The following is a 13,070-nucleotide window of genomic DNA, read 5'->3' on the forward strand; positions in this document are numbered from 1 at the left end:
GCCATCCTCCACTGCCCTCCCGGGCCACAGCAGAGAGCTGGATTGGAAGAGGAACAACTGGGACAGAATCTGGGGTGCTGGCACCACAGGTGGAGGATTAGTCTAGTGAGCACAGCATCGACTATTTATTTATTTGGAAGTTAGAGTTACAGACAGTGAAAAGGAGAGACAGAAATGTCTTCTGTTTGCTGGTTCACTCTCCAAATGGCCGCAATGGCCAGAGCTGTGCCGATTTGAAGCCAGGAGCCAGGAGCTTCCTCCAGGTCTCCCACGTGGTTGCAGGGGCCCAAGCACTTGGGCCATCCTCCACTGCTTTCCCAGGTCATAGCAGAGAGCTGGATCAGAAGTGGAGCAGCAGAGACTCGAACAAGTGCCCATATGGGATGCCGGCACTACAGGCGGAAGATTAACCTACTGCACCACAGCACCGGCCCCTGATATGGTTTCTTACATTCACTCTAATCAGTATCATTTTCTCCATTTTAATTCTTGAGTACCATCCCATCATGTGGACAGATAGCAATTTCTTTATCCTATTGCATATTTGTGTTACTTCAGTTGTCGGCTACTGCAAACAAAGCTACTATTCATATTAACACACCAGTCCTTGTGTGGTCATAAGCTTTTATTTCTCTTGGGTGAATGCCTTAAAGTGGAATGGTAAGTGTGTGATTAATTTTTTATGAAACTGGCCACTTATTTTACAAAATATTTGTGCCATTGATATTTCTGGTTGTCCTGCCTCCTTGCCAACAATCTTTTACTTTTAGAGCTTCTAGTAGGCTATACAGTGGAATCTTACTGGGGTTTTGATTTTCCATTCCCTGATGACTATTGATTTGTGTTAATGGGTGATCTCTAATGGATATGCACTTACTTACAATCCATGAATCTATTTGGTAAAATACTCATTCAACTATCTGGCCTATTTACATTGTCTGTATTATTTTCTCTTAATTATTTTAGAGTTCTTTATGTGTTTTGTTTATAAGTTCTTCATCAGATATATACTTTGCAACTATTTTTTCCCCTATCTGGTTTGTCTTTTAATTATCTTAATGTCTTTGGAAAAGTAGAAATTCCTAATTTTAAAGAAACCTAATTTATCATTTTTATTTATATTTTGGATTGTAGTTTTTGTCTGTGTCTAAGAAATCTTTGCCTAACTCAAGGTGACAAACTTTTTCTGCATATTTTTGTTTAGAATTTTTGCAGTTTTGGTTCTACATTTTGGTTTGATAAATTTTGAGTTAATTTTAGTATAAGGTGGGAGGTTTGGGTTTAATCTCTTTCGCTCTCATTTTCCACACACACACATTCACATGTTCCAATTGTTCTTCATCTTTGTCAAAAATCAGTTAATTATATATGTATAGGTCTATTTCTAGACTCATTATTATGTTCAGCTGACTTATTTGTCTAATTTTGTTCTCTTATAGCTTAGTTTATTTGGGAGGGTAATCTGTGTCCTTTCTATTTCCCTATGAATTTTAGAACAGTTTGTCAATTTCTATTTTTAAATAGCTTGCTGGGATTTTGATTGGAAGTACATTGAATCTATAAATTCACTTAGCACTAATTGACATTTGAAGAATATGGAATATTCCATTCCAAGGCATAGTATTATCTCTCAGTTACTTAGATTTTAATTTTTTTTAGTTTGTAGTGCACAGATTTTATAGATATCTTGCTAAATTTCTCCAAAAATTTCATTTTTATGATATTGTATATTGTATCTTAATTTCAGTTTCCAGTTGATTGTTGCTAAGACATAATAATGCTCTTGATTTTTGTAAACTAACTTTTTATCCTGCAATGCTATTTAACTTACTTATTAGTTACAGGTGCTTCTGTGTAGATTCCGTAGAATTTCCTACATGAACCATAACATCTCTGGCTAATAAAGACAGAATCTACCTCAATATGTTAATGTCGTTTTCTTAATCTACTGAACTACCTAGAGCCTTCTGTATACCGGGAAGTGATCTGAAAATAGTTGTTCTCTTCTGCTTTGGTTGCTTTTCATTTCCTTAATTGCCTATTGCATCAGCTGGAAATCTTAGCACTATGGGGAAAGTGGACATCCTTACTTTGTTCCTGATTTTAGACACAGTTCTTTATTTTCAACGACAAGAATGATAGTACCTGCAGGTTTTTAGTATATTTCCTGCTGATTTAGAAGAGAGAAATCTTACTGTGTATTGAGAGACAAGGATGCTCTGGAACTGTGGAAGCTCATGGACTGTCCAGATGTAGAAGGGGACCAGTGGCTTATCTGGAAAAGTAGAAGACTTTTGTTTTTAAATCTTAATTTTTTAAAAGATTTTATTTATTTATTTGAGAGATAGAGATACAGACAAATGGAGAGACAGACAGAAAGATCTTCCATCTGCTGGTTCACTCCCCAAATGGCTGCAGTGGCCAAAGCTGGGCCAATCTGAAGCCAGGAGCCAGGATCTTTTTCTGGGTCTCCCACATGGGTCCTGGGACCCAAGCACATGGGCCATCTTCTACTGCTTTCCCAGGCCACACCACAGAGCTGGATCAGAAGAGGAGCAGCCAGGACACAAAACAATGCTCACATTTGTTGCCTGTGCTTCAGGTGGAGGCTTACTATGCCACAGAGCTGGCCTGGTAGGAGACATTTTTAAAATAAAATACAATGAAATGTAGAATTCACCCAAAACAAGTACAAATGGTAAATAGAAAGTGGGAATCAATGTCAGGCTAATAACATTTCTCTACAGTGAAAACCAAGAGCCATAACACAAACACTCCAGCAGGAGTCAAGTACTACTAAATAAGCACTTGCAGATACTAAAGAATATCTTGATTCAAACTTTGAGATACATCCTGGTGAAACATTTAGATGTTAAAATTAGAGAAAGATAGTGTCATCTGGGTGCACAGGCCTAGAAGACCATCCAGGCAGCAAAGAAAAGAGGGAGTCAGGTAGGCGTCTGATTGCTTTCCAGCAATCTGCAGAACAAGAACAAGGAGGAACAACATTTTCAAGAAACAAAAATAGTGGCTGAGAACTGTGTCCAGACACGCTGTCCTCAGAGTGTCAGCACAGCAAAACAATTTTAAACATGCAAAAGCTCAGGACTGCTGTCTTCAGATCTTTCCCAGAAGAATCCATGAGAGAAGAGCTTTGCCTGCATTAGGAGTGGCGAAGCAGCTTTGGCAAAGGCCTGGGAAGATGATCACCGTGAATCATGTGTGTTCTTCCCCTGTCCCAGGAAGGGCCAAGCCGAGTGCTGCCTGGCCTCCATCCCAGCCTCACTTGCAGAAACATGGCCTCAGTGGGCTGATCTAGGATCAGCCAGGTAGAAATGTTTTCTAGGTCATTCTTGGCTGCGGGTGAATGTCTCAATCCTTTTTTTACTTCATTTTATTTTATTTCATTTTATTTTTAAGATTTATTTACTTCAGAGGCAGAGTTACAGACAGAGAGGTCTTCCATCCACTGGTTCATTCCCCAAATGACCGCAATGGCTGGAGCTGAGCTCAGCTGACCCAAAGCCAGGAGCTTCTTCTGGGTTTCCTAGTCAGGTGCAGGGGCCCAAGCACTTGGGCCATCTTCCACTGCTTTCCCAGGCCATCAACAGGGAGCTGGGTCGGAAATGGGGCAGGTGGATACTTAACCTACTACACCACAGTGCTGGCCCCACTTCTCAGTCTTGATAAAAAAATGGAAAATAGACCATTTGTTTTAATAAATATTAATATTAATATAAATAATAAATATTATTTCCCCAACTGTGGTTGCCTAAGGTCAGAGACAACCCAGAGACAGCACTGTGAAGCAGCAGGGGGCTGGAGGCTGCAGCCTGCCCGTGGAAATGCATAGAGAATTGGAGTTTGAGTCATGCTGGCAGGGGCAGACTGTCTTGCACAGAGGAAACAAGCAAGGTAGAAGTTCTGATGGTCTCCAGTGGCCTTCCGTTGGGTATTTGAATCCTTGTGTTGGGTGACAAATACTGTTCAGTCCCCTTCCATTTCATGTTAAATGTGCATGTGGAGAGGGAGGGATGTTATCTTTGTTTCAAAAACTCCTAAGCCTTGGTTCCAGAAGCAGGCGATGGGCATCCTAAAGTGTTTATAAAGGTTTCCTTCTTCTGCTTACTTTCCCTGACTACACAAGATGTGTTCCTGTACTAGCAGTAGCGGCATCATTGGCAGCTTGTTAGAAAGAAGTACAAACTTGTGGCCAGTGCTGCGGTTCACTAAGCTAATCCTCTGCCTGCTCTCTGTTGTGGCCCAGGAAGGCAGTGGAGGATGGACCAAGTGCTTGGGCCCTGCACCCGTATGGGAGACCAGGAGGAAGCACCTGGCTCCTGGCTTTGGATGGGTGCAGCATGCCAGCTGTGGTGGCCATTTTGGGGGTGAACCAATGGAAAAGGAAGACCTTTCTCTCTGTCTCTCTCTAACTCTGTCAAAAAAAAAAAAAAAAAGAAAGAAAGAAAGAAAGAAAGAAATACAAACTTGTATATGTTTCTAAACTGAATCTCAAATTTGAATAAACACACACATTATGTGGGAATCTTATTAAAAACCTAGACTTAGGCCCCACCCTAGGCTTCTGAACCAGAGATTTTGCATATCTTGCAAGCTCTTGGGTGATTTCAGTGCTGCTGGGCCTCATGCCTCGCCCAGGTCACTTAGGCTCAGCTCCTCTCCTAAATACTTGTGAAGGAAATCTTTCTGATAGCCCCATTTTCCCTATAAACACAAGTGTCCCGTGTTTCCCTGTAGATATCTAATGAGAGCAATATAGCATCCTAGGTGGAGAGAATCTGCTCCTCTTTGGAGGACCCAGGCCTCGGTGTTGTCGGCTGTGGTTGTTCTTGGCTGGATTTCCTTTGGCTGACGTTATTAGGAAGCTGCACAAGGGCTCATGAATCCCAGTTGTGCACAATTGTCTTGAACTTTTTCATGATTTCTTGCCTGTTGCACAGAGGGCTGCCCCTTAATGTATTGGCAAATGTACTGTGTAACACATCAGTAGGATGAAATCCAACAAAGAGTAAACCGGTGTTATTTGATTTTGATTGATCATAATCACATGGGCCTTTTAAAGATACAAGATTCATGGGCCTTACCCCAGAGATACTGAATCAGAATGGAGGTGGGACAGGAATCTGCATTTTTTTTTACACAAAATTTATGGGTGATATACTGCTCTGTGTATTCCTACATATGACAAATAATTTCCCTAGAGTTGTGTAGCCTGGTGATAGGAGGTCAGGCAAAAAATGAGCAAAGATAGTAAGAATACAAAAGATTCCGACAATTCAATTAACCAGCTGAGTCTAATGGAACACTCCATAATTGGAAAATACACATTTTTTAGAACACATAAATAGTAATTATCAAAATTGTCCATGTAGTAAGATTTAATTAAGCTTCCAACATATAACAGAATGATTTATAAACAGATTATATTTTCTAACAATATTAGGTTTCAACAGAACACTTTTTACTTAAAATGCCCCATATGTTCAGGAATCTAAAAACTCACTACTAAATAATTTATAGGTCAAAGATGAGGCCATAATGACTATTAGAAAATGTTTAGGGAAAAATAAAAAACCACTATTGAAATTTGTGAGATGCAGAGAAGTGGTAATTCAAGGGAAGTTTAAGTGGAAAGGATAAAGAAAATGGGAAAATCTATAAACTGAGAATCTAATTTAGGAAATTTGAAAGTGAATGTCAAACTGAAGACAAAAAGAACTGCAGAAGAAATATAATGCAGAGTTGGCTTTTTGAAAATATCATTTGAAAACTATTCAGAAAGATTGAATAATGATTAGAGAAGAGATAATAAGAACAAAGAGGACATACATAAATATACAACAGAAATTAAAAACTAATACAATAATATATAAATGGTACTTGCCTATGAATTTGAAATTCAAGATTATCAAAATATATGGTTTATCAAAACTGAGCCAAAAAGAAACAAAAATCAACAAAGTTAAACCAATGGCTCTCCCGTTTACATAAAAATGAAAAAAAAAACAACATGAACAAAAAAGTCAAGATAATTTTACATTTGAATTCTATCAAAAGTTCAAGTAATAGACAATTCTCATAGGATAAACGTGTACCAATACTACCAGAAAAGAAAACTTTATTTTATAAGAATAATAACAAATCTACATGAAAACTACAAGAGCAATAAAATTACAGGCCAGTCTCACTCATGAACATACATGCAGAAATCTTAAGGTATCTGTCAAATAGGTTCGTACTCTATGAAAATGGTCATGTGTCATGACTGATAGGAGTTATCCCAGGAACACATGGGTGCATTCACAGTAGAACACCTCTTGTTAAGTATCACCATGTTTAGAGGACTTGGATGAAAACATGTCCACAGATGCAGAGTCTCTGTACAGAGTACTTACAGGTGGTCAGTAGTAAAAACTGAGAAGATTGGTACTGGCAGGAAACTTCCTGAATCTGATAAAGAGCACTAGTCAGCAAGTAACCGTGTGTGACCTGTTCAGTGGTAGAAACCTAGAACCAGTCTCTTTAGGCTCGGACACTAGGTAAGCAGCAGTGTTCTTCATGGGGAGGTCCTGTGCAGTGTAGCCAGGCAAAACAAGTAGAATTTATGGAGGCAGAAGAAAACTGTTGTTATTCACATGTGGTGTAAACACAAATATGTGGAAACTGCAAAAAGTTCATGGAAAAATGGAGTTAAAAGATAAGTTTATTTTGGTACAAAAAATTTTTGAAATCCATGTAGTTTTTTTTTTTTTTTTCATGTTTCCATGAAATCTTTGGAGACCCCTGGATATCCTGCCCTAATATTCCATAAGCAGATATTTATAAACAAGAATGAATTCAAACTCTGCTACACAAATTCTAGATCTGAAAATAAATTGTACTTTACTTTTAGTATTTAAGAGGCAGCACCATGGCTCATTTGGTTAATCTTCTGCCTGCAGCGCCGGCATCCAATATGGGTGCCGGGTTCTAGAACTGCTTGCTCCTCTTCCAGTCCAGCTCTCTGCTGTGGCCCGGGGGGGCAGTGGAGGATGGCCCAGGTGCTTGGCCCCTGCACCCACATGGGAGACCAGGAGGAAGCACCTGGCTCCTGGCTTTGGATTGGCACAGCGCTGGCTGTAGTGGCCATTTGGGGGTGAACCAAGGGAGGGAAGACTTCTCTCTCTGTCTCTCTCACTGTCTAACTCTGCCTGTCAAATAAATAATTAAAAAAAAGAGAGAAAGTGAGAGAGCTCCCCAAATGTCCCCAACAGGTGGGGCTGGGCCAGACTGAAGCTAGGAGCCAGAAACCATGTGGGTGTCGGGGACCCAGCTATTTGAACCATCACTTGCTGCTTCTCATGGTCACATTAGCAGGAAGCTGGAATCAGGAGTGGAACCAGACATAATCCCAGGGACTCTGATAAGGGACGCAGGCATCTTAACTGGTGTCTTAACCATTTAACCATTAGGCTAATGTGTGCATTAGGCCCCAGATGGTACCTCTATGCTAGCAGCAAGGAATAGAAAAATATCATTATTTAAAAAAAATGGATTTAACAAAGTGCTAACAAAAATGTAATGAATGAAGGAATACCTGTAACAAACTTAATGTCCCTATTGAAAAAATACAAAATTCTGGGGCTGGTGCTGTGGTGTAGCAGGTGAGGCCACCATCTGTTGGCTCCAGCATCCCATGTGGGTGCTGGTTCGAGTCCCAGTTGCTCCAGTTCCAGTCCAGTTTCCTGCTGTTACACCTGGGAAAGTAGCATATCATGGCCCAAGTGCTTGGGCCCCTGCATCTACATGGGAGACCCAGAGGAAGCTCCTGGCTTCAGATTAGCCTAGCTCCAGCCAGTGTGGCCATTTAGGGAGTGAACTAGTGGATGAAAGATATCCCCCTCCACTCTGCCTTTCAAATACATGATTAAGTCTTTTAATAATATGAAATTTTATGGAATAATATTAAAGAACATTTGAATTAATGGAGAAATATAACAAATTTTCATAGAGAGCTACAATACTTTTAAAATGTTAGTTCTTCCCCAAAGGACTCACAGAATTTTTGACTAGAGTAATAATCCTAGCAGTTTTTCTTGGAATCTGACAAGGGGAAGCTAAAATTTGGTGAGGACAATGTTAGATGGAGTCAAGAAGAAGGAAAAAATAGATAGAAAATGCTCAACTAGATATCATACCTTAATAAACTAATAATAAACTATATTATTATTTATGAGAGAGACAACTAAACCAATAGAATAGAACTTAGAATCCAAAAAGAAGAACTTGAGCTATGAGGGAGCCAGCAGTACAGACTTTCAGATAGGTACTTAAAACTGTTGTGTTGGGATGGTTGCTTTTACATGGAAAGTGAAGTTAGATTATTATATTTTTCAGTTCACTAAAATTAATTCTAGGTGGATTACACACTTTAACTAGAAAGGGAATCATTTTAAAATTCTAGTAAAAATGGTAAAATATTTCTGTGACTTTGAATTAGGGAAGGATTTATTAATCAAGATATAAAAAACAGACTGTGAACCTGATTAACTTGCCTGAGGTAAAATTTAGAGACCTGAACCTCAAGAGACCCTAAAGAGCCTTAGATGACAAGCTTGAAGAGAAGTTGGGAAGAATTATTTTCCATAGAGACAACTAGAAAGGTGTTAGTGTGCAGCACATACAAAGAACTCCCAATTCAAGAGAATTGGTAAAAGAAGTCTGTAGAGTAAACCAGTGAACCAAAGACATAAATAGCCATATTTCCAAAAGGAAACACACATGGCCAATAACATGAAAATACACCCAAACATGTTAATACCACAAAATACATATTAAATTACTACACAGCTGCGTTATGTGCAGTTTCAGAAAACTGCCAAGAAGTGTGAGCTGAGAGGAAGATGGAAAATAGTGTGATGACCTGACAAAGAAATACTATAATACAACACTGAGAAATGAGTGTATTGCCCCAATGAATCCCAAAGGAAGAAGGGACAAAAGGTTCAGAAGAAGTCATGTTGAACAGGGCTTTTATAAACTAAAAAATAAGAAAATATTTCACCAGTGCTTATGCATTAAAGCTATAGAGAAAAGCAAAGGAATGATAAAAAATACCAGAATGTGGGGATGTGGTTATTTGTTGGTGGGGGGCAGAAGGATGTGATTAGAGATAATAATGGGAAATATCTATTTCTTAATTGGCATAGTGAGATCCTGGGTATTTAACTGCTGTGTTTTATATCTTACATATGCTAAGTCATTTAAATATTTGAAGGTAACATACTTAAAATGGATGATTCAGTCAAATATGTTTTTCTGTATCAAAAAACAAATACAAAAAAACTACTCTGAAGCTAATGCAAAACTGTGTGCTTGCAATTCCTAAGGCAGGTAGAATGAGTCAAAGAGTAATGTTCTTGCCTTTACCTAGAAAATAAATCCATGAAATATTTAGTGTCCAGGCTTTCAGCAGTCCACATTTTAGTTAAATCCAGTCTTCTTGCTTTTTATAATTTTTTTTCTGATCTCTGAGTCAAAATTCTTTGTCCTAATCATTTTAATTTGATTTCCTGTGAGATTTTCTTTTCTTTTTTGTTTGTTTCTTGAAAAGTTTTCTTAAGTATATTTAATATAATATTTAATGAAATATCCAATGTAATTTTGAGATACGTATAGATGATAAAACAGTTACTGTGGTGGAGCAAATTAAGGAAAACATATCAGTTTGGCTTCTAAACAACACTCACATGGGTTTTCTGTTTGTTTACCATCTCAGAATGTTTTTCTGGCTTCCTTTATGAGACATGGACAACAGAAACACACCAGGTTTTTCAGTAGAGAGGACTTAATGGAACCTGTTACACAGGCATTTAAGAAAGCAAAATGAGAACACAGCAACAGAACCTGATACCAGCTAATGATGGGAAATGCATGGAAGATGACGGTGTTCAGAAGTGGAATCTTGGAGAGGATTCCTGCAGTCCAGGCTCAGTCTTGAGAAACATGGATGCTGTTTGGCAGCTCAAGGAGACCCCTGACAGAGCAGGGCCCATCTCTAGGAAGTACTGTTGGTTATCATGGTGAGGTGCCTCCTGGTGCTGCTGAGGCTGCACCTGCCAGTGGGAAGTACAAGGAGAGTGCTCCTTTCTTGCCTTCAGCTCTCCAGTTTCCTTCCAGAGCCCCCATTGATGGAACTGAAAGGAAACAGCTGGCCAAGAAAGAGAGCATTTTGTTTCCAGGATTCTAACTTCAGCATCACAAAGCCAAATAGCAGGGGGTGGGTGTGAGGCTGTAGCTTAGTAACTATCACTCTGCACCGTCTTTGGGCTTCAAGTATTGGAGTGCCTCAGGGCTTCTTCCTTAGTCTGTTCTTTTTCCTGTCTGTACTCTCTGGCATTACATCCACTCTCAAGCTTTTTGTGAGTATATCATAAAACTCCCAAATGTGTTTCCCTGGCATTCACTTGAGCTCCATGCTTGTATATCCATCGAAGTAATTTGGATGCCCCCAAAGCAATTGCAGACTCACTCCTTGCAAAATGGAGTTCTTGCAATTCAGAACTCCTTTCTCTTCTCAGTGAACCTCATCACCAGTCATGTAGTTGTGCAAGCAAAACACATGCACGTATTTCTTGGTTTCCTCCTTTATATTCACCCCACTGCTTATGTAACCATCAGCATTTTTGAGGTTTGGACGCAGTTCTCTCCTTTTCACCTATGGCCTTGGCCGTGGCCATGGCATGATTGCTTCTCACATGGGCCACAGTAATCAATCGCCTTTCAACATCTCTTCCTTCTTCTGTTACTCGTTCCTTTGACTCTTGACATAATAGCCTAAATGATCTTTAAAAAAATACAAATTATATCATGTTAATCTTCCATCCTTCAAAAATTTCCATTCATGGAGCAAAAAAGACCTCTGTGACCACCTGACCTGGACTGCGCCTCTTCCCCACACCTGACACCGTTCTTCCTGAGCACTGCTCTCTGGCCAGGGCACCGCTCTCTGGCCAGGGCACCAGGCATGGTTGGCTCCTGTCATCTTTCACATCTGAGATTGAATGTGACTTCTTTGCAGTGGTCTTTCCTTGTTGTCTGTGTATAGTAGCCTGCTTGTTTTGCTGCTGCACTCTGTAATTTCTTACTATTTATTTTCATATTAATACTTGCATTGTTTTTTTTTTTCACTTGTTTAATAGGTGGGCTCTAACATTTGTGTTTTAAGACCTTATCTTTAAGCCACTGTGTCTCCAGGAGCTACCACAGTGTCTGCCACACAGAGGCTTTCAGAAAATGTGTGTTGAATTATTGAGGGCTGTGAGAGCATCTAAATTCCAGTTATTTCCATGTGTATTAATCTGGGTGAATTCAAATAAAAAGCAAACTAGCATGCAAGAGTAAGCTCTCTTATGTCTAGAAAGTAGCCTAGAAATGTTTGTTTTAAAGGTAGTGCATCCAAGAGTGACACCAGCAGTCTCCACCTACCCAACCATTTACAGCTTCAAGTTCCTGCTGGGCCCTTCTGCAGCTAGAATTGCTGATGGTGACCAGCTCGCTGGCCCAGGTTGCCTCCCTGCATCTGAGCAGAGTGCTTAGTGTCCATTTGATTAAAAGGGGCCACACATCTTACCCCATGGCCAATTTTGACATTATTTTTAAATATTTATTTATTTACTTGACAAAGTAAAAGAGAGGGAGAGATAGATACAGGGATACTTCCATCCAAAATGCCCACAACAGTCAGGGTTAGGCCAGGTTGAAATCATGAGCCATGAACTTTCCTTGGGTCTCTTGTGTATTTGGGGCTTCATCCACTGCCTCCCAGATACACTAGCAGGGAGCTGGATTGGAAGCACAGAGTAGCCAGGACTCAAGCCTGGGAGTCTTTTTCCTGATATGGGATGAGAGCATCCCAAGCAGCAGGTTAACCCGTTACACTAAAAAATACCATACCTGCCATGACATGAATTTTTATCTTCTTTTCCAGCTGGCAGCTTAGAACATGGTGCAGAGGAGAGATCTTGGAATCCAAGAGATTCAAGTTAGATCTGTTTTTCACACTACTCACTTTATTGACATCTCTGACTTTTAGTTTCCTCATTGTAATGTGTTATATGTAATATTTGTATCATAGGATGTCTGTGAGGATTAACATAAATAAAATGTATAAAGTATCTTAAAGTGTGTGGTACAAATTTCCAGGAATTCTGTGAAGCTGACCTTGTGGTGTTCAGAATTTAGGAGAAAGCTGTCAGCACAAGCTCATTTCCTCTGCTTCCCTCTGTATCTGTATTTGCTGGATAGGAGTCATCCTCCAGCTCTGGGCTGCCTTTCCTTTCCTTCCCAGGATCCTTTCTCTGCTCTTGTCCATTTTGCTCTTGGCCAGAAGGTCCACCTCTGATTGGGGCCCATGAGAAGCACTGGTGGAGTTAGCAGGAGCCTGTATTCCTGGCTGCCTCCCTGAGGGGCTGCCAGGAGGGCCTGTGTTCCTCAGCCGGTGGTCTGAGCTCTGACAGAGACCCTGTGAAGGGCATCCTCTCTGCCTCTGGGCTGCTGTAACTGATCTTTGCTCTCACTCCTTTGAGGAAGGTGATGACTCTCTGCTTTACTCAAGGTACCGGGCTTCCTGCTGTGGGCCCCTGGTATCCTACTCACCCTGTTGTCAGTGGTCCCTTTGTTAAGCTGTCTTTGAACTGTTCTAATTTGGGTGTGTCATCTATTTCTGCCTGAATTGGCCTGATCTAAGTAGCTAGTAGTGTACTCTCAGTCCTGATCCACACTTTGTCCAGCTTGAATACACACACACACACACACACACAGATGTGAGTCATATGCTTGCTTCTACCATTTCCCCTTGTGGGAACCAGGGAGCACTGCCTCACTACTGTTTCACTCTAGATGAACCTGTCTGGCCTGTGGCAGCCATCAGCCATCCCAATGGGCCCCGGCATCTCTCTGCCAATACACTCCCTGCAGGATTGTGACTGCTCTCTAGTGATTGCTCCTGTTGGCCATCCCATCAATGTCCTAATCTGAGTAGGTGCTTTCAGCTTCCCTGGTCTGGGAAC

At 40.4% G+C, this 13,070-nt stretch overlaps 1 long non-coding RNA gene across 2 annotated transcripts in view; it reads left to right on the forward strand.

Annotated features, from left to right (window-relative positions):
* LOC127487441 (uncharacterized) overlaps positions 1-12,157 on the forward strand; it is a 92,228-nt gene extending 80,071 nt beyond the window's left edge. Inside the window, exon 6 of one of the 2 annotated variants that reach the window (XR_016221721.1) lies at positions 11,990-12,157. This is a non-coding gene — a long non-coding RNA (uncharacterized LOC127487441). The remainder of the gene's footprint in view (positions 1-11,989) is intronic. The other variant, XR_016221719.1, reaches the window with a different exon arrangement.
* The last annotated feature ends 913 nt before the right edge of the window (positions 12,158-13,070 follow it).

The sequence above is a fragment of the Oryctolagus cuniculus genome, chromosome 15 (assembly GCF_051225735.1).
Source record: "Oryctolagus cuniculus isolate XC-2025 breed Fujian yellow rabbit chromosome 15, ASM5122573v1, whole genome shotgun sequence".
Lineage (NCBI taxonomy): Eukaryota > Metazoa > Chordata > Mammalia > Lagomorpha > Leporidae > Oryctolagus > Oryctolagus cuniculus.